This window comes from Crocodylus siamensis, chromosome 3, assembly GCF_052110815.1.
Source record: "Crocodylus siamensis isolate JL-2025a chromosome 3, ASM5211081v1, whole genome shotgun sequence".
NCBI classification, from domain to species: Eukaryota; Metazoa; Chordata; order Crocodylia; family Crocodylidae; genus Crocodylus; species Crocodylus siamensis.
In genome coordinates this window covers 199,465,917-199,488,996 of record NC_143397.1, presented here as the reverse complement: position 1 = coordinate 199,488,996, position 23,080 = coordinate 199,465,917, and positions in this window count along the sequence as shown.

Below are 23,080 nucleotides of genomic sequence, written 5' to 3'. Positions count from 1 at the left end.
AAATAATCCATGAAATCCACAAAAATGGATTTTCATGAAATTTTAAAATGAATTCTTGTTATTTCTGTACAAATTTATGAATTCAATATGCATGACAACTGTGGAGTCATATATATGTATATTTTTGTCATATTAGAATGAAAATGTCCATTTTTTTTTTCTTATTTAGAGGCCCCGCATATGGTGAGGCCCTAAGATGTAGCTTAAGTAGCGTAAACCTAAATCCAGTACTGGGTTAAACCATGTCCAAGGGTGATAAAAGTGACATAAATGCATACAGTACAATGTCAGCTTTCCAATGAGATCACATAGCTATGTCTGTACAATAAAACACAAGAAAATATTCATGAAATCCTATGAACCCCCACAACATAATAATGTTTGTGACAGTCACTATGAAGTAAATATAGAAGGAATGACTTCACATTCAGGGTCAATAAGGAAAAGCAAGTTGCTCATAGACCAGTTCCTAGCAGGGTTCAGATTTGCATGATACAAGGTAGCCTGGAAAATACGAAGGACCGTGTGATCAGTGGACTACCTGGTACAGGTTTCAAGATGTGATATGGAAGTATGGGATATGAGGCTTAGAGCTCTTCTGGGCAAACCCAAGCTGAACCATTCTGTGTACGCATTCATAGATTCATAGATTGTATGGCTGGAAGGGATCTCAGAAGATCATTGGGTCCAGCCCTCTGCACTAGGAAGGAAAGACAACTGGGGTCAGGTGACCCCAGCAATGTGACTGTCCAGTTGAGGACTTCCAGTCCTCTTGAAGATTTCTAGGGTAGGTGATTGCACCACCTCTGGAGGGAGCTTATTCTACAGTCTGGACACTCTAACTGTGAATAAATTTTTCCTTATGTTGAGCCTAAAACAGTCTTCCAGGAGTTTGCAGCCATTACTCCTGGTTTTCCCCAAGTGTGCCCAGGTGAACAGTTGTTCACTGAGTCCTTGATGTATTCCCCTAATGTAGCAGTAAACTGCTACCAGGTCGCCTCTCAGCCTTCTCTTTTTCAGGCTGACGAGTCTCAGATCCCTCAGCCTTTCCTCATATGGCTTGCTGTGCAAGTCTCTGATCGTATGGGTGGCTCTTCTCTGGACTGTCTCAAACTTTACCACGTCCTTGTTAAAGTGTGGTGCCCAGAACTGGATTCAGTACTCCAGCTGTGGTCTCACCAGTGCTGAGTACAGTGGAAGAATCACTTCCTTGGTTTTGCTGGAGATGCAGATGCATGCCAGAGTATTATTTGCCCTGCTGTCAGTGTCGCACTGCTGATTCATATTCATAATGTAGTCTGTTATTACCCCCAGGTCCCTTTCGTTTGTGGTACTGGTCAGTTTGGTGCCATCAAGCCCGTAGGTGTGTAGGGGGTTGTTCGTCCCCAGGTGGAGCACTTTACATTTCTCAGTGTTGAACTTCATCTGGTTCTGACCCACCCAGCTTGCTAGCCTGTCCAGATCTGCCTATATCTGTAGCCTATCTTCAAGCATGACCATGCTTCCCTATAACTTGGTGTCGTCCACAAACTCAGCCAGTGAGCTCTTCACCCCCACATCCAAATCATTGATAAAGATGTTGAAAAGTACTGGACCAAGCACTGACCCCTGTGGGACACCACTGGCTACTTCTCACCAGGACAACACAGATCCATTCACTACAACTCTCCTACCCCACAGCCAGCTTCATACCCACCTAACTGTCTCACAGTTAAGCTCACAATCCTCCAATTTTGTCACAAGAACATTGTGGGATACCAGATCAAAGGCTTTTTGGAAGTCAGGGTAAACAACGTCAACCTCTTCTCTCTTACCCAGGTGGTGAGTTGCCTGATTGTAAGAGATGAGGCTGGTGAGGCACGACCTGCCCGCAATGAAGCCATGCTGGCTGTCGTTCAGAATCCTACCTTCTGTAAGCCTATTAGATATAGACTCCTTAATGATTTTTTCCAGGATTTTCCCCGGGATAGAAGTTAGGCTAATTGACCTGTAGTTACCCGGGTCCTCCCTCTTCCCCTTCTTGAAGATGGGCACAACATTGGCCCTCTTCCAGTCCTCGGGGACCTCCCCAGAGTGCCACGAGTTTTGGTTAGAATTTCACCAGGGATTTTGCGATGATTTCGGCCAGCATCCTCAGACACTCTCAGATGGAGTTCATCTGGTTCTGCTGACTTGTATATGTCTTATTTCTTTAATTGATTGCACACCAGTTCAATGGAAGCCAGTCCCTGTAATCCAGTTTTAGAGTAACAAATCTTAACCTTGTTTTAGCTTATTTGATAAAGGGGAGCTCAGCTGACTGGGCTCCTTAATATTTTGTGGCTCTTTCTTGGGATGCAGAGCTCCTTAAAAATCTCAGTGCTGTATATAAAACCATTCCAGTATAAAAAAGTAAAAATATGTTGCATCTGGTAGTATCCTTTGATGTTCACAAACACAGAAGCAAGTAATGTAAATTTCCAACTTTTTCAAATACTTTAAGCGGTCCACAAACCACTTTAGAGCTACAGCACTTAAGCTGCACTCAAAAGTGGGCCACATGTTGAGATGAGTAAATTATGCAGTTTGGGGTCTACTTCTAAAATTCTAGTATGCCACTGCCATGAGATTTTACTGTTAAAACTCTTTAAGATGTAAAAGGAACTCAATCTGGAAAAGAAGATGGTGGGAAAAAAAGAGTTAATTTAACAACCAATTTGGACTTTTTCTGCCCTGCTCCCTCTTTTTTTTCAACAAGTGTGCTTTGCTCTTCAGATAATGTTTGCACTACAGCATTATAAGCATTCCTGACTCTGACTTTTTCTTCCTACTTTGGCACTGGTATTAATAACTATCCTGCTGTCCCTTGACATCTTCATGGAAATATTTCATGGCTCTCTCCTGAACAATAAAGTGTTTAAACACTGAAAATAAACTCCCATGTGCTAGAGCTCTTTGACACCCATAAATTCAGCAGTAAGTAATGTTAAATACTTTTCAATCTCCATATGCTTTTTTGCAGCTCATCTCTCTCCATTTTCACTTGTTCTGAGTTAAAGACAGCTTGACTTACTATAGTGGTAACCATGTAGTACTCTAAGCAAGGTTCAGAAGGAGAGAAAAGGAGGAGTGCTGCTTTTGTAATACCATACATAAAGTAAACAAAGGCCAGGAAACTTAGAGAAGGTGTGCAAAGAGGAAGTTCCCACTCTATTGTCATGTATTTCATGGCCATGAAGTTTAGTTTTCCTAAATCTTACTGAAAATTGATAGCTTTTCACAAGAGACCATGTACAAGTGTTTAGGACAAAAAAGGGTTTAGGACAAAAAAAAAAAGACATTTAAAGTATTTAAATTGGAAAAGGGCATTATTTGGTGCAAAGTGTATAACTACTGTTTTGTAGTTAGACACTTTGGCTAAGGCTACTGGCTAAGGTATAGATAAGATTCTTACTACTATTCACTTATCTATATTCCTACAGAAGCTAATAACTATTTTCCAATGTTGATATATATAAACAAATAACCACACAGAGCTATCATTAAGTAAAAATTCTTAACTTACTTCCTTCTTAAGTGTGGGGTAAAAACTGTAGTATCTCGGATAGCACTGTAGAAAAAAGCTGCTTTTATAGCAACTGCTGGACTTGGAGAAAAGTTTTCAACACATGCAGTGCGACAAAGCCGATTTTGGGAAAATAATTTTAGAAATAAGTCAAAAGCATGTAAAACAACTTAATTTAAGTTTTGGTAGTAATGCACCTGCCTTTAAAAGACAATAGTTACACTATGACAGGTTTTACAAATCTGAAATGTATATTATCCAAACTTGTCTGTAGTAAATCTCTATAAATGTTCTGGATTCTCTTTGCCATCACTGTTGATTACCAAGTGATCTGATCTGTGTGTAAATTGAAACACATTTTCTTATAACTCTTATAAAATTTCTTTTGTCTCTCTCTCTCTCTGCCTTAGCCATTTGTTTGTTCCATAATCTAATTGCTTCATGGCAACATTGTCTCTATAAAGGAGCAAAGTAATTCCAGATCAAGTTTTATTTTCTTTCATAATAAAGCCAATATAATCAACTAATTAGATAAAACTTGCATAACTATGAAATAACTTGCTGAAGATTCAGACAAGTATTATATTTTCATGCCTGCTGGTCTGGAGGAATGTTTTTAAGATCTGTGTTGTTCTGAAGAATTTTGTAGAAATGATGTTTTCTCATTTAGAAGTTCTATGCAGCTTCATCATCCAGTCTAAAGAAAAAGATTGGAAAGCAAGACAATAAGCTAAATCAGGAGTTGCCAACTGGGGGTACACGTACTCCCAGGGGTACTTAGAAAGGTTGTAGGGGGTATGTACAGGTGGGCGGGCGGGAACGAAGTGTGCCCCAGGGTGCAGTGGCAGCATCTCCCACAGCTCATTCACCTCTTACCCGGGCAAGGAGGAGGGGAGGGATGTGCCGGGTGCTGCTGGCCCCACACAGCACACTGTGATACCTCCCCATCCCCCCACTGCAGCTCATTCTCCAGATTGGCTGCTACACCCGCAGCAGAGCTGCAAGGTTCTGAATGGTTGGGGGGCAAGTGTGTTTTGTGCCCACCCCCAGCGATGTGCAACTGGCTAGGTGTGAGGCCAGTCAGTAGCCCATGGAGCCGTGACCAGCCATGGAGAAGTGCTGTGCACACGGCCCAGCAGGGTGGTGGTAGTGGTGGCAGCAGCAGCCGCCACGTGCGAGCCTTGCCCATTTGCCCCCCCCCACAGTGCTGAATGATCAGCATTCAGGGTAGGGTGGGCTGTGGGCTGCTGCAGGCTGGGGCTGGGCCAGTGCCGGGCTGTTCCTGGCAGGGGTGTTGGGTCAGGCTCAGCTGGGAGCGGGTTGGGAGCCGTGTGGAAAATTTTGTGGTGGCTGCAGCCCCTCCTGTATCTGCGCTCCCAGTGCTGTCACTGGCACCCACCCTGAGCGCAGCCTGGCCCAGCCCCCACTGGGAAGATCCCTGCACAGTTCAGGACAGGGCAAATCATTCACCCCTGACCCTGTCCCACTCCCTCCTGTACTGTGGGGATTGTCCCACAACATGGCCTGGCTGGGGCCCCATTCACTGGGGCCAGAGGCCACACAGTGCGCTGGCCATACATGCAGTTTGTACCACCTTGCAACCCTGTGGGCAGTGCCAGTGGTAAGCAGCCCTCCTGCCATACATGGCAGGGGGTCACATACTGACTCTCTACCATTTCTATGTGGGCTGCACAGGCAGCACACAGCCCCCCGGGATCCCTCCCTCTAACAAATGTATGGTACTAATGGCACACCATCCTCATCCCTGAGCCCTCCCATTACTGCATGGCCGTAGGAGAGGGAACTGCAGGGGCCTGCAGGCTATATACTGTCTCTTCACGCTGCATATGGCCTGAAGGCTACCATTTGTACAGCCCTGGCGTGTATGATCTTTACCCCTTTTAAATGCTATTTGAGAGTTATGATATTCACAGCTCCACTTCTGAATGCTTGGATGAAATTTGCTTCTTTGATGTTGATACAATTTTCATCTAAAAACTTTTTTTCTTAAAGAAAAAGAGAATAAATCTGAGTCTTATTTCATACTATTACATACATGATAGGCATGCCAGAAGGGGGCGTGGATAAAACTATCCAAGGAGGGCAAACAAAGTCCAACAAAAAGCATCATTTAGTACCTGTATATAGTATGCAGTCATAACAGAGAGATTATTTTAATAAAATGCGATTCTTGACTGTATGTAGCAGAGCATGTGAAGAGTTAAACTTCTCTACCTGATCACTAGTTCCCTTTCATAACTGGCTGGGGAAATTAAGAGCTGGAAGTGAAATCAAGTCTGCTCAGGACTCCAAATGGCATTAAATGACAATGAAGTACAACAATATCAGGCAAAGTAGTAATTATGCAAGTTAGGAACTGAAAAGAAGATACAGAATATGGATTTTACTTAGTTTCCAGTACATCATAGTTCAGTGTGTGAGGATGATTCTTATTTTTTTCAGAGTGGATATGGATTTTTATGTATATAGCATGTCAATGATAATTTGAGCTTTGAATTTGAAAGATTATGATTAATTCTTGAAGCCAAATAAAAGAAAATATAGGCACTGAGAGTTTGCTTCTTTAAAAATAGCAACTAATTGAATATGTTGACTAATTTGCTGTTTGATTTCATTGTAAGGCAGTCAGAAATTGGCAGGATAAAGTGCCCTAGAGATTATCATAACCTGAAGAGAAAATATATCCCATTTCTATACCCCTGCAAACAATATTTGGACAATATCTTTCATCTGTCATTTAATTACTATACACACTCAATGAGTCCAAAGAGGACAGGGAAAGCTGCTACCATTGATGCCTTTACACTTCTGTCTGAATAGAACTACAGAGCTATTGAGCTACTGAATTGCATAAACACAGATTATTTATTTTATTAATTGATTAGATTTATTATTTTTTACATTTATATGGTTCCCTTCCCCAAAATGGCACAGGGTGGCTACAATACAAGCCATAAATGGTAGAAATAGAATACAATGTTAAAATAAGATGGTATAACAACACTAAGAGCCACCTGAAGTCTCAAATTCAAAAGCAAGACACTCCATCCCAGTCCCTCCTTTTCCTCTGCCTCTAAGGCAAGCATCCCTTCAACCCAACCCACCCCACCCAACTTCACTTACTTCATAAAAGAAATCAACCAATCCTCTCCTTTCACATATTCCCCTTATTCCTACCCATTGCCACTCCCCACCTCACAAGCAAGAGAGTCCTTGCTGTCTATTTCATGCTGTCCCTCCCCTTTTCATAGGGGGCTGTGACTCTCCCAAAATCCCTTCATCCTCTCCTTTTGAATACATTATTCCAAAATATAAACAAAAGTAACAAGCAATATCCCCACCAAAGGGCAATGCCAGAAGGCACCCTTCATCAGTGCCCATTCTGGGCACCTGCCTCAGAATGGGCTGGCGTGCTTTTAAAAGGTCCAAGGCTGGCCCAATACTTGGCTAGGTCACTTCATGTACCTTGTGCTCAGTATCCAAGGACTTTACTCTCCTACCTGGGCATGGAGTGGCTAGGGAAGGGGTGGGTGTGTGTGTGTGGTGCCCTGGATGAACTTATTTTGAACTTTAATGCCCTCCTAAGTAAAGCAGGGAGTGGGCTGATTTGGGCACTACTTCTGACTGGGGTGGGGATTGGCCTGGGGCTGGGAGCATCCCAGAATTCCTTAAAAATAATATTGTTATCCTGTCCATAACTCACTAAATATAAAAAGTCTACAAAATTTCAGTTAAATTGGATGAATTTCTGAACTGGGAAATGTATTCTGAGAAGAATATTATCCAGAGTAACTTTTTTTTTTTTTTTTTTTTACTATGAAGGAGACTGCCATATCACTGTCTGTTTTACAATTAAAAGTAAATAATTTCTGGCTCTGGAGATGTTGGAAACCAAACTTTTCTTTGGGAGACCCTCTGCAGTTAGTAAATGTCTGGAAAGTAGACCACATTCCATTGGTTTATTTTCTTCAGTAGAAGTGCAGTTCCTCTTGGGTTATAGTGCTCAAAGTAACATTGGAAGAGTCTAGATTGTAAATGCTAGTGAAAGGTTTAGAGTGAGATTTTAACTCCAGTAGAGTATCAAAAGAAATGTAATGGCAGAGAAGACATTGACATCCAATTAATTCAAACCTGAAGTAGACAAACAATGGTTTTCAAATTGTGGTCTACAGATCTATGTCGGTCTTGGGGAGAAATAAAAAACAGCCTTTGAATTATGCACTGTAGCCATAAACTGACATTAGACCAAGGGTCTTGTGGCGTGTGAATAACTTGCTTACATAAAGAATGATGCATAGCAAAAAGGTAACAGCCTTAAAACTGAAAGGATCTGGTGACCAACCTTGTTGTTCTTCTGCTACCCTTGGAAGTTCCTGTTGGTCACATCCAGGCTCTCTCTTGAGATGCCACTGGGTGTCAATAAGTAGGTGGATAGGGGCAATCCAATTGACACAGCAGATCTGGACTTCCAGAAAGCCTTTGATAAGGTCCCCCCATCAGAGGCTCTTAACTAAATTAGGTACTCATGGGATTACAGGGAAGGCCTGCTTGTGGATTAGAAACTGGCTCCAAGATATAAATGGCCAGTTTTCAGGATGCAATGAAGTAAACAGCAGGGTCTCCCAGGGATCTGTGTTAGGATCAGTACTGTTTAACATATTCATAGATGATCTGGACAAGGGGATGAGCAGCAAGGTAGCCAAATTTGTGGATGACACAAAATTATTCAAAGTGGTAAAGACCAAAGAAGACTGTGAAGAACTGTCTCTGCCGTGTCCCTGTTGGCTCTGGGCTGCTTCACGGGCCAGTAGTGGCAGCTGAGCAGACACAGGGCAGCCCTATGTGACTCCGGGCTGTTGCAGCAGGAAGCGCTGGCAGTGGCCCCACCCACTCCCACTGCTGCTGGCATCTGCTGCAGCTACCTAGAGCCAGCACCAGGCTGCCCTGTGTCTGGTCTGCTGGCACCGCTGTTCCACAGGGCAGCCCAGACGTGGCAGTAACACAGCAGAGACACAGGGCAGCTTGGTGCCAGCTCCAGGTGTCTACACCTGGAAGTGCTGGCAGTGGGATGGGGAGGGGCTTTTTACTGCACGCTGAGCAGCTGTTTCTACCCTGCCACCACTGCTCAGCCTGGGGCTGGTGTGAGGCACATGGGGTCAGGGCTGCATGCACTAATCCCCTTCTGTACCATGGGGCTGGGGCCAGTGGCAGCAGCAAAGGAACTGCTGTGTCCAGGCTGCCGAGAAAGGCAGTCCTGCTGTGGAGCAGCCCCAGCCCTGTTGCATGCCCAGGGAGTGGCACCTCAGCCAGACAAAGGTCCTCTTCAGGCCAGATCTGCTCAGCCTGCAGTGTCTGGCCATGCTGCCGGCCAGCCACTGGAGTGGTGAGGGGGAAGGAGGACCGAGCTGCCAGTAGGAGTAGAGGGGAGACCAACCCCCCTCCCTGTCCCCTCTACCTCAGGCCAAGGTGCCTCCTGCTGCAGCAGGAGTGGGGAAACAACTGGCAGACCCAGCTCAGGTCCCTGCCAGTGGGACAGGGAGTGGGGAATTAAACCCCTCCCTGGTCAGACCCCTGCCCCTGTTTGTCCCTGCTCCAGATGGGGAGCAGAGGGGTGGGGCCATCCCAGCTGGACTGGGGCAAAGATCTCCACCCAGAGAGCATGCTGGGATGCTGGGGGTGTCTGGTTTAATTTAAATCAGAAAGAGGTCTGGGATAGACATTGCATAAACCGGTTTGACCCGAATCAGTTAAGTCCAATACTACATTCAACCAGGTTTATCTCAAACCAGTTTCGGCCATTTTGAAACTGAATGTTTGTTCTGTTACATGTTCAAACCAGTTTCTGATCACTTAAATTGGTTTATGTGTAATGTCTGTCCCTACCCTTTAAGGGAATGTTTCTGCTTACCTTTAGACCCTTTTACAGTATCAGAATGACATAAAGGCCTAAGAAGTTAATTCAAGAAGACATACATTCCTTGGCATCAACAATATGCATAATTAATAAAATAACCTAAATACTTGGAAACTTCCGTTTTGCTCTCAACAAAATATTGGTAAAATCCAAAAGAAACTTGTGAAAGTCATAAATCTTCCAGGTTCTCTGTCATTGTGATCATCCTCATTGACACCAGCTTCTGGTAACAATACAAGAAAGTATTGGAGAAGTAAGAATTGGAAGAAAAAAAGCAGTATTAATAAAATATAATGTATAAAAATGAAGATTTTAATGAACTTTTTATCAATGTGACTGACATAGAACTTCAAATTACATTCTCACACTTATTAATGCCTTCTACTACGGGAATAAAAATGTGGGTTTTGTGGGATTAAGATTTAACTAAATCCATTTGTCCATTTGCTCCATTTGTCTTTACTATATAAAAAAGAGCATCTAAGCAAAACTGCATCTCAAATTTTAATTTTAATAAACTGCAGTTTTAGATTTATTTTATTCAAGGAAACTTAGCTGTAGGAACAAGGAAACTTAGCTTTAGGAAATGTCAATTTTTAAATTTATTTTACAGTAAAGTTGTATGTCTTCCAAAATGACCAGAAATAACTCAAAATGAACAAAAAAGCTGAATGATTACTCCCTTATGGTAACAATTACCTCATCTTCCAAGCTTCACACTTATCATAAATGACTGGATACAATAATTAGGGGGTCACGTTTGCCCCTGGTATAACTCAATGAAAGCAAAGGAGTCACAGAAGGAATGGACTTGGCTCATTATCTGCTAATTGAGAAGGAGAAAAAACCCTTAAAAAAAACTGAAGTTCCCATCCAGCATTTCACCAAGGAAATAGTTTATATCTTGACAGGCTCTTCTAAAATGAGACAACATCAAATAATGTTTAGTTATGCACATGAGTTAGTAATTACAGTTTTAATTGCTGTTATTCTTAGGCAAAAGATCCTGCCAAAAATCATCAGGGGGATATGTTGACAGAAAAAAAAAATGAGAAAAAGATTACATGGATGAAAGGAGAAACAGGACTTTTCCTAATACAAAGCAAACATGATGAAATTCTTAGCTATGAAGCATTTATATTTCCGCCGTTCTAATTTTCCTTCCTCCTGTGAAGTTTTGAACAGCACCATTCTAATAGGTTTTCAACAGAGGTCTGTTTCTTAGCCAATACAGTGAAAGATCAAATTATTCTAAGAAAAGCAATTCAACATCGTCTTTCTGTGAATAGAAAACTATATGTAAGCTTTAGAAGAAAAATTAAAGTATTAACAAAATTAGCATGTGTAAGCAATACAGGAGTTGCCTTTAATACTGATTTTAAAGATACATGAACTTTATTTTGAATTAATTTGAAGGCTTGTGCTATACATGGTATTAATAAAATGTTAGGCATCTTAGTAAGTCTCAATAACCTGCAATAATATATACTTTGCTAAAAGAAAAAAGCCCTGAATAAGTGCTTTGGCCCTTCCCACATGACTCACCAAGCAGGAAATGAATGATAACCAGAATGTCTAATGTCTACTGACGTGTGAAGAGCTTTTACTGAGCCTGTTAAACAGCAAATGTTTGAAAGCAGCATCTAAGTGTCCCTCTCAATTTACTCACAGCATAGCAGACTTAACTTTGTGATATACTATTAGACATACACGCACTCTTCTACTGATTCCTCTGAGAAATATTTCATTAAACATACAGTTTCCATTTCCTTATTTTGTATTTCCTAAGTTTGTTGCAATTTATACACAACATCTGTGTCTAAATAGTACTGGCTAGTCCTGGAAAGCCACAGCTAACAGATTTTTAGTTGGACTTATGATCCTAAATCTCTTTGAGAAATCTCTGTCCCAAAGTCTGACAGAGATAAGTTGCTACATGAGAGTGCATTGGCTGCAGTGCAGAGATACATAGATACGTATCAAAAAATACATAAGGAAGCATAGGTACAGGTGGTACACCCATAAAATGTGTATACCCTAAAACTGATCCCAACTTCAAAGTATTATTAAATCCATGCTCCTTCTATAGTCTCAAGTGACAGTACGAGCTGTTGTGCAGTTCATCATTCAATGCTGTTGTAAAGTGTGACCTCTCTTTACTATAACTGAGTTTTAAGTGGTGGAATATACTATTTTCTATCCTTCAGCATTACCTGGAAGTACTTAACTGATGTCAAATGCTGCCTACTTATAGTGCTATGTATGCAGTAATACATACCTCTTCTCAAAGTCTCTGCTCTGGTTTGTTGATCACTTGTTCACATATATAATGTTGACAGCCACAACAGTCCAATAAGTTCTCTTATTTGAAAAAAAAAGTTTTGAGACCTCGCCCTGTTGTGGCACAGCAGAACAGATGGGAACATTTGTTGTTCCTTCCTAGGACCAAACACTTTCTAACCTATATACAAGACTTCTTCCAAGGAGAGGCCCAGAATTTGAAGTTCCCTGATGCACCTTTTGGTGGCCCATCAGAATCTGATATTGGGGAATTCACAGCCAGTGAAAGATGGTTATATTTGGTTCCTTCCCAACACTTTAAGTGAAATCCTGGCCCTATTGGGGTCAGAGAAGGATTTAATCATGTGCCTTACTTTCAGCTGATGAATGCTCTTGTTTGGTATGTACAGATGTTACACTTAGATCAACCCAACAAGGGTTAGGTCAATCTAACTGCAGATCTGTATACATGTTCAGGGAGGTTATACTGGGCAACAAATGGCCTGTCCAATCTAACTTAGTTCACGTGTGGAGATGAAGTAAGTCAGTCAGGAACAGGTTAGCCCAATCTAAGGCACATCTGCACATGTTCAGAGAGCAGCTCTGGTGGTAGGGAAAGCTCAGCTACCCACACTAGCTCTAGAGCCATGTTTTTCCTATTCCCCCTCCCCCCACTGGGGCTATTTTTAGCCCTCCCACACAAGGCACAGCCCCTGCCCCTGCAGACTTACCAATACTCTCTCCCCCCACCACAAAGACCTACCACCCACCCTTGATCCCACCAGTACCCACTAACCTGCTGCCCATACACCCACTAGTGCCCCTCCCCTGCCCTGCCCCCTGGATCTCGCCTGCTCCTCTCTACACCCCAACTTACTTAGATTGCGGTTAGAAAACATAAGAAACACTTTTGTGATAAAAACATGTTTTTCATACCTGAGCTTCTAAAACAAGCAACATAATCAGATTTTTAAAAAGACAAGGTTCTTAGTGAGCTTGTTGTGTCTTACAGTCCTAGAAAATAATAAGAGACTGCCAAAGTGTCCACATACATCTCAAAGCTCTAATCTATTGTCATGATATATATTTAAGAAAGGGAGCAGGCAGATTTATCTTCTTAGTAGAGCATGCAGGCAAACCTCCTTACATTTTTACAGCACTATAAGAATCATAAACATTCTGTAATGAGGTGAATGCTCACTGGTGTATAGTATTCAGTCACCAGCCAGTTTTAGTATGAGATTTTTCTTCTTATCCTGGAAAATGACCCATCGGCTCTTATCTCATCTCCAGTGGCAGCTAGAAGAAGTAGAAGAGTTGTACGTTGCTAACCGAAGGCAAAGTATCACAATAAGAGGGGAAACCCCCCCACTAAAACTACGTTTGCAATATTTCTGATGCAGCCAAATATATTGCAAACGTAGTTTTAGTGGTAATTTTGTAATTTTCTTTTACAAAGAAAAAAAGAAACAACCCTGGAAGGTTGTCAAGTGAAAGACTTTGATGTATCTGTGTCTGAGAGCATCACACCTTGAATGCTGCTTTGAAATGAGCTGAAACCTAATGTTACCTATCCATCACTACTGTTAGTAAATTTAATTTCACCATAAACACCAATATTAATATTTAGTTTCTGGGAGATGTATTAGAATTGTCACTTCTTTTAGCTAGGTATTATCTGAAGCAAAGGCCTGAGTCTAAGGGCACTGTGCCTCAGAGATACTCTGAAGTGTCTTGTAACTGTGGGATATTTCTGGGTTCACGTGAGGTTAATTTTCTATTAAACTCTCCATTTTGTGCTCTGTGTTGAACTCCTAACCAACCTCACTCTTCCACCATAAACCTATCACATTTCTGTCCCAATACAGAACAGGCTCAGTCAAGAAATCCAGGCATGAGAATAGACACAGACCTAGAGATAGACTCAATTCAGCCCCATTGGGCTTAGAAGAATGTAGGTGGCCCAGTGATTGGATCCAATTACAATGAATTAGTATCAATACTGAAACATATACTCCCTATTTTGCTGGAAGTAAGACAGACTCTTAAAAGGCCAATAGTACATACTTATTTTCACACATCTGGCCAGAACAAAGAAGGCAGAGATATACCTTCACCTGCTCCTAGTCCCTTTCTTTTGGATCTGATAGGAAGCCGAGAAAACAATACATCAAGACACAGCCTCTGAATACAGGGTTCAGTTAGACTCTAAACAATTGCACTAAGTGTTTTGGGGAAGAACTAATTTCTATTATCCTTCTCCCAGTCAGATGCTCAGCACTAGCACATAGTATGGTATTTTATTGCCTTCTACATTGGACAAACCTATCCTTCTGACTGAGGAAGTCTGGGTGGGGCTCATCTACAGCCTTTCAATATGACATGGGCTGTGCATAGAAATGTCATTTAAAAGCAATAGAGGACATACTGTTCCAACTCTGGAGACTGACAACACTGACTCTAAGTTCTGTGAACCTGAAAGAACTAGATTCATTTGAGACTGTGCAGTGCATTCTGCAGTAAAGGCTGACTGACTCTTGTTTGAAGCCATTCTATTCTAATGATTCAAAATTGTGGTATTTCAGGTATTGACCAGGATGATTTTATCATTCATAACTCAAGCATTGCAAAGCATCAAAGTAATATGTGATTCACGGTTTCATTTTCATATGAAGCACTTTATAAATGATGCTTTAGTTCTTTTAACATGCATCTCATCAACATGCCCAGTAAGTCTGACAGTGGCTCAATCTTCTGTTGATCTTTTGGGTGGAAAAGAAATAGCAAAAAACATTTTTCTTCTCTTTAAGAACAGCCCATGCCAATTCTTCTGAAAAAGAACAAACAATTTTTCCATTAAAGGGGAGATTTTTTTTCTTGCACCTGAAAACATTCTTGTAGTGGATAGCTTGCATTTATCCAGTACACCTGCGTTAACTTGTGAACACTTCACTCCAGCTGTCTTCCTCCAATATACACACAAAACAAGCCAAATTGGCCTCTGTACTAGTCAATTGGTAAAGGACACTTAAAACTGCCATGAACATGCAGTTGTGGATTTTCCTAACATATAGTGCACTTTGGAAATCTGAAGTCCATCTTTCCCATCAGTGTAGGCTTTCCTCACATGCTTTTGGAAACAGATAGGAGCAGGGAAGTATCCTAGAGGGGACAGTGGTGCAGTTTCATCCTCTTTCTGACAACTCTGTAGGAGCAGCAGCTGGGGACTTTTTTTAAGTCCCTGAAGCAAGTAAGAATTCACTCGGACCTTTCTCTCCATGCTCAGTGGCACATCCCCTTCCTTCCCATTCTCTTCCTCTCTCACCTGCTGCTGCTGTCTCTGGCTGACCTTAGGAGTAGGAAGAACTCTAGTGCCACTGATGCCCTGCACCAGCTGGGCTCTCTAGTGAGACGGGCGCTGGTCTTGTGGCATGGTCTGCTCACCCCAGGTTGGGGGTCAGGAAACTGGGAGTAGGGCTGTAGCTCCTCTGCATCACTGATTGCTGCTCCTATGTCTCCCTTTTCAAAATCTTGGATCTGCCCATGGCTAGTGCCACTCTGTTCAGCACCCCATTTTCACCCTTGATTATGAAAGATAAAGTCTAGTAGGAATTTCCAGAAGCATCTGTATTATTACACAACATATTTCTAAATTATAATTTTTTTAATAAAACTGTTAAAAACCATTAGGTGTTACTACAGTGAAAATATTTTTATAGTACAAGTCAAATTAATTTTCCAGAGAAATTTCCATTTCCTATGCAACTGTTATTCAACATGGAGATGGATCAGAGGTTCAAAAAGAGGTTCCAATAATGACAGCAAAGAACTATATGCACTGATTTTTAGTTATCTGTGTTCAGGGTCAACTTCGTCAGCTGAAAAATGTTGTCACTTGGAAGTAAATGTAGCATGTTAGGGTCCCAAGGTCGGTCGTGACACCCCTTGCAACCTGTGCCCCATTCTGCCTCTAGAGTACCCTCCCTTCCATCTCACCCGCCATGCCTTGATGTAATTGTAGGATTGAAAGGGAGGCTGCCTTGAGAGTCCTAGAGTGAGCCTTATTCTATTAATTAACCAGCAGGTCGCCCTTACTGAACACTGCTGGCCCTGAACCAGCTCCTGAGCTGCGTGGATGCTCTCCACCCGCCTGTGTCCTAGGGTACCTATAAGGCTTAGGGGATAATTATGCTGCTCTGTCTGTTCCTATACCATGTCCCACACCTCACAGGAGCTGCTGTACTGTTCCTCTCTGTTAAGGCTTTGGCCTTCTCAGCCTCTATCCCCTTTCTCTGGATGGGGTTTTAGCCCTGGCTCACCATATTGGGCCTGGCTTCAAGGCACCATCTCTAGTCTTGTCTTCTCAGGCTGCTGGGCTCCTGGCCCCTGTCTCTGCCCCTCTTGGGCTGCCAGGCTCCTCTGCCCTGCTCCAGACTCTGTGGCCCCTGCTCTGGGCTCAGGACTCTCCCCTGCTCTGGGCTCAGCACTTGCCATGCCTTCAGTCTGTCCCTGGCAGGGCTCAAGGTGATTACATGGCCATAGGGCACTAATGAGACCTCCAAATACCACCCCTCACAATCCCAACCCAAACCACTAGTATGAACTGTAACCAAATGAGAAGCCCCCTGGCTATAACAAACTCTCTCTTCTGCTGCCCTGCCTCCAACATAAGGGATGAACAGCACACTTCTCCTTTAAAAGGGAAAACCTTTCCTCAATTCTGGTATGAGGATAACCTCCCAGTTATGGGTTATAACTCTACAAGCTCCAGAGCTTCACTGGTAATCCAAAGCAGCACAGCAGTCCTTGGTAGCTTTCTAGGTGAAGCAGTCATTCCCCCATGGCTTACAGGGTTAGACTGCCTTGGTAGCTCAAGCCCTGGTCTTATATGCCTCCCAGACCCTACCCCTCTCTGATCAGGTGACTATAGGGTTGTCTGCAGATGTTTTCCTGGGCAAGCTCTCTTGCAGCTTTCTCCCCTTGCAGTCTCTCCATACCTGGAGCTCTCCTTGGGCCCTTTCTCCCTTAAAGTAGCTGGGAACCCCAGGTTCTCTGCTACCAGAGAGAAATATACCAGAATATAAGAGCATTTTCCTGGTGAGTGATCTGGTCTATTGTCAATGTCTCAGGCTTGTCCCCCTACAGGGACATACCACGCAGAAACACTAGAAAGTGACAGCAGGTCCTTAAGTGTTGCTCTATTCTGTTGGCGGCAGCACCATGCACAATTTAGATTGTCATTCTCGGGCCTCTGCTTTCTCCATTCAAAATTGGATGTAGGGGGTCCAGGATGTTAAAAAAGACGTGAAAGGAGTTAACTGCATCAGCTCCCATCTTTCAATATTTTGATCTTTCACAGACGGTGATATGGAAGACCAAGTCAAATGCCATATTTTTTATCCATTTCATGTCAGGGGAAGCATTGCATTACAAAGAAGGTTTCATGAAGTTGCAGAGAGAAAACATACCAGAGTGGATCCCAGAAGACCAGGTAGAGAACATTTATGCTCTGTGGTCAGGGGTTTTGAAGTACAGCCAGTGCTGGATTTGTGTCAACATAGAAACTAGTTAAAGGAGTAAGAAGCACTATTAATGACAAAAAACATATGTTCTAAATTAAAGCAACAGCATGCCATACAAGGACATTAAGCCATTGTCTTCAAATTTCTTAGTACTGTTCTTTTCAAATTCCTAAGATATAGATCATTATAAAAACATTTTCATTCCCTTTTTTGAAATCTCTCAAATATATATTTCTCTCTATAAACACAGACACACACATTTAAAGGCTAATCAAGGTAAAGGATCACCTCTAAGACTGACTTTAAGAAGCCTACCTAAATATTCTTAAAATGATAACATCCTGCATGAGTTTTAGCATCAGAAAAATATGTATTAGTTTTAAAGCAAATTACTCTTATGCAGATCAATTTGAAGTGGAGTGCTTCTGACTGTGACTCAAGGTTCATTACAGAATATGTGATAAACCACAATTGCTTTGTCTTAGGCTTAGTGTTCAGACAGCTGTGGCTTATGTGTATGTCTAATTAAAGAGCTGATTAAGATTTCAGCAAAAATATACTTGTCTAATTCAATCAGTTATTAAAAATGTGGTCCTGAACAGGTGCTTTTTAAAATGCTGAAAAGCCTAGTTTTGTTATTGTTCTAAAACACGCAATAGTTCTTGTATTGCAGGTTAGAGATGATGAGGTTTTGAGCATGCTATTTATTATATATTACTCCATTAGTTAGCCATGGAATATGCAAAATGGTGAAAGAGAGACATTGCTAATACAGTTTGTTTTTTATTCTTCCTTTCTTAGAGATGCACGTTATCTCAGTAATCATCCTGTGATGTTACATAAATGGGATGTGTTATTAGTAACTATACTGTAGGACTTCACTTATGGTTCTCATAACCCTGAATGAAATTGAGGAAGAGGAAAAGCATTGTTTAGTACATAAACAGGCTTGGGGCAGGGTGCCATTTGTTATAAATATTGTACAGGTGTAACCAGTATTCCTCCAGCACAGTCAGCTCAGCATCCGAAACATTCCTAATAAATTACTGCTTTTGTGGCTGTCAACAACTTTAGGCAGCCAGTTTCTCTCCTAGTCTTCACATGTTCCTCACCTGTTGAAACCATGGCTGTTTCATTTGTGGGTACAGTGAGGAGCTGGAGCATGGTTCTCTGCAGCACCTTCCTTTGTGCCATACGAGCCCAAGGGGGAGGGGTAATTCAAGTTTTCCTATGATGTAGAAACCAGAACACTCACCAGCATTAATTACCACTGCCAAAAATATTACAGAATGTTCAGAATACTTATATGACAATGCACTAATAATGGAAGAAAACTGTATCAATTACAAAATAATATGAAAGACATTTATGGGCACTTGTTCAAAACAGACTGACATTTTCCAAAACAACAGCTAAGTAGGATTTGAATGATCTCTTGATGAACTTGAATGCTATTTCCCAGGGTGAGGAAAACACTTTTCCCCATCATGAAAAAGATTAATCATAATCAGTCTATCACATATAATTTGACAATTTGCAATGCCTGAACAGCAGGAGACAAAGCAGGTATTTCAAACATTGCTATTGATAGCAGAGTTTTATAGGCGATCCCAATCACTATGCTAGGTAAATATCTTGCTTGAAGACAGTGGTATAGCATATATTCTAGATATAGAATACTGGAATTAAGAAGAGTTGGTTGATTAGTCTTAGTCTTGAAATTGCTATTTACATGAACATGCAAGGAAAACCACCTTATTTACACTAAGGATTAAGCTTAAACTAACAGGTGTGCATTTCAGCAACTGATCTGCCAAGAAGGAAAAATCCTGCCTTACAAATTGACATCGTTGCTTTTAAATGGTGAGTAATCCATATCTGAATTTTCTACATTCAGTCCTAAAATATAGCTGCACATTTTGTTTCTGCTGTTTGAGTTCTCTGAAAGGCATTTACAAAGTGAGTGCTATATTCAAGGCTCTTGCAGATAATGGCTCTTTTCAATGTAAAAAAAATCAACTATAATTGTAGCTTCATTTATTAGATCTTCTGGAAGGTATGTCTTACATAAACATCTTCCCAGTAAGTCACCATTTTCTTTTCCTTGATATACAGATTATAAGAATGAGAAGATACAGAGGGGAAAACTATGCATAATGAAGCAATGCCAAAAACTTTCCTGAGTATATTATTCATTATTGAGATCAGCATTTTGGAATATGCTGTAGAGAACACACACTCACTAAAAGTGATATCATAAGGAAGGATAAAAAGCACAACAAAAAAAAAGAAAAAAGAAAAAGAAAGATCCTAATCCTAATCTCATTAAACTGTTGTTCTATTCTGAAAATGGCAGTGAGAGTGCTGGGAGCTCCATGTGACAGTGGTGGGCCAGCCTGGCTGTGCTCCTTGCTGCAAAATGCAGTGCTGGCTGGAGCCGCGTGCCAGTAGGTGGCAGTACCTGTGCGATCATCTCTCTATCGACTATGCAAACACAAATTATGACCTTTTTTTGTAATAAAATTAAAATATGTTATAGTAGGTGTTTGACTTTTAGCATATGATTTGAGTTTTTTTCCTGGTTTCAAGATGGCAACCCTCCCCATTCCAAAATGAGTACTTCAAGGGAGCAAGGGGAGGGACTTCCAGTGCCAAAGGTCAGAGGTTAGGGGCAGGACTCCCAGTCCCAAGATGGTGACCATGAGGCAGGGCACCTGTCAAGGGGCAGGGCTACCCTTGCAGCTCTCAACAGCTCACCAAAACTCATTAAGTGGCCCTCTAGCCAAAGTATTTGTCACCCCTGGTCACCAGCTGGCTGCTGGGGGACCCCCAAACTTGGTAGGCACTAGTCGCCCATGCACAGGTCTTTGACAATGCAAATGTGTAGCTGTGAGAATCAGAGGGAATGGGAGACAATAGGTGCGAGACAGGTAGGTCAGCGGAGGGGAGTGGGGGGAGAATGTTGAACTGGTGCTAGAATGTAGCTGGTAAAATGCAGACAAGTTACCTGGGATTATCAGCTGGCAAGCAGGTTATAATGTGTCATAAATCTTATGTCTATATTTTCTCCATGATTTTTTTGTATCCAGTAGGTTTATGATGTGGAGTTTGTAGGCTTGTCTATGAAAGGTGTTTTGTAAATTCTCTTTGAGGATTAGAACTGAGAGATTGGAGAGAGAGGTTGTCTTGTGAGAAACATGCATCCACAGGTAATCACACACTATTAGTTATGACATACCATCCTGGAACCTATACAGAAAATCCTTAAACAATTGCAACAAATACTAGAAGACCCAATTCTTAAAGAGATCTTTCCAGAACCACCCATCCAAACAAGCACTGAACCTCACCAACCTCATCACCAGAAGCAAACTTCTTATGGCCCAAAGCACACCAAATAAATTAAGACCATGCTGGGACAAGAAATGTAAAACCTGCCAACAGATCTCTACTACTCCTACAATAACTACATCCCACAACAGAACCATCACTATTCCTGGATTTACATCTGCACCTCCAGAAATGTAATATATCTCATCCAGTGCACTAAATGCCCTGATGGGAAGTATGTAGGAAAACCCAAACAACTGTGTACCCAATTACCTGTGGGTGCACACTCTCTCTCCAATCTTGCAGTTGTAATGCTCAAAGGGAATTTACAAAACATTTTGCATTTTGTCTTCTAGTCTACCCAGGAGAGCATGCAAACAGCAACAGACTCTCCTTATGCCTGAAGAACAGTATTTATGCCTGAAAAGTTGCAAAAAACAGTTTTTCCGATGACTTAGTTGGTCTAATAAAATATATTACATCCCCCCAAAGAACTCTGTCTGCCTTTCCTGATTATTATTCTCTGATTATTAGAAACTTTTTTCTAATTTCCAGCCTAAATGTATCCATTTCCAGTATAGATCCATTTTTTCTTGTTCTAACATTGTCCTTAACTTAAATAGTTGTAGCACGCTCACCTTTCAGAGCTTGGGTTGAATCCCAGGCTTGAAATCCTGCTGTTTTGATTGGTGGAGCCCATCCATCAATCAGGAGGCAGCAAGAGACATAAAGTCACACCCCTTTCCTCAGGGGAGGGAGAGAATAGCTCCCCTGGACCTGATTGAAGACTGCAAACTGTCAGGTCTCGAAGACTTCAAGGGTGGAGCCCTGGAGCATATAAAAGTTGCTGCATGCCCAGCATGAGGGGCAGATGTGGCCAGGGACTCAAGAAGAGCAGAGCCAAGAAAAGCTGGGGAGCTCTCCCCCAGCAGGCAATAGGCCCAAGGCTCCTGAAGCTGCCACTGGAGAAGCAGCCTTAGGAGCAGTACAAGACAGTGCTTAAGCTGTTGATGGTGCACAGGAATGGTGCATAGAGACCCGGCCCTGGGTGTGGTGTGAGACTGCTTGGGTCCATCACAGTGTGCAGTTTAGTCCATGGAGCTCAGGCTTTGGGAGCCACAAGTGACGGCTCGAGCCTACAACTCTGGCAGGGCTAGTGGGCCACACTGTGTGCAGGGCAGCGCACAATGGCAAAGGCCTTGGGGCTGCACTGAGGTGGCCCAGGCCCCATTTCCCAGGAAGCCACCAGGTCCCATGGTGCGCAGGGCAGTGCATGGGACCAGCCTTGGGAGCCAGGGAGCAGCAAGAGGCTGCTTGGGTTAGCCACCTGGTGTGAGGCCGGCCGGCCAGAATCTGAAGGGCCTGGCCTGTGCTAAAACAGCCCTCGATGCTGAAGTCAGGGCATAGGGAAGTAGTAGTGCTGTAGTGTGAGGCCCAGCACCCAGAAGCCAGCAGCAGTGGTGCAGCAGCTGAGAGGAGCTGAGCCCTCAGTGCCCAGACTGGGGTACAGGGTGGTAAGGAACCCAGCGGCACTCCAGCAGAAGAGACTCTATTGAGCTGCACCCTGACCACTGCCACCTGAGGAAGTGTAAATCATTGGTCCCTTGGGTCCCACAGGAGAAAGACGTTTGGGGCTGGCGAACCCAGAGAAGGAGCTGGGTGAACACCCCCCCACTTAGTCAAGCCCTCAAGCATCAAGGACAAAAAGTCCTTTTTCAGATATGTGGGGAGCCGGAGGAAAAGCAAGGGCAACGTTGGACCCCTGCTAAACCAGATGGGGCAACTGGTAACTGACACCCAGGAAAAAGCCAACCTATTAAATAGGTACTTTGCGTCAGTCTTTCATCAGTCCCATGGGATGCCCATGCCTGCTATGGGACAGGGAGATCTGGGTGATGGGGATCCCCTACCCTCCATAAATGCTGACCTCGTGAAGGAACACCTTGAGAAGCTGGATACCTTCAAGTCAGCCGGCCCTGACAATCTGCACCCCAGGGTACTCAAGGAGCTGGTGAGTGTCATAGCCCAGCCCCTGGCACGGATCTTTGAAAACTCCTGGCGCTCTGGTGTAGTGCCCGAAGACTGGAAGAAGGCCAATGTGGTGCCGATCTTCAAGAAAGGGAGGAGAGTGGATCCGGCTAACTACAGGCCCATTAGCCTGACTTCTGTCCTGGGGAAGATCTTAGAAAAGTTTATTAAGGAGGCCATCCTTGATGGACTGGCCCAGGCTAACATCCTAAGGGATAGCCAGCATGGGTGTGTTGCGGGTAGGTCTTGTTTGACCAATCTCATTTCCTTCTATGACCAGGTGACCTATCACCTGGACTAGGGAGAAGAGATTGATGTCATATATCTTGACTTCCAAAAAGCTTTTGATCTGGTATCCCATGATCACCTCTTGGCCAAACTGGCCAGTTGTGGCCTTGGCTCCACCACGATCCGCTGGCTGGGAAACTGGCTCTGGGGTTG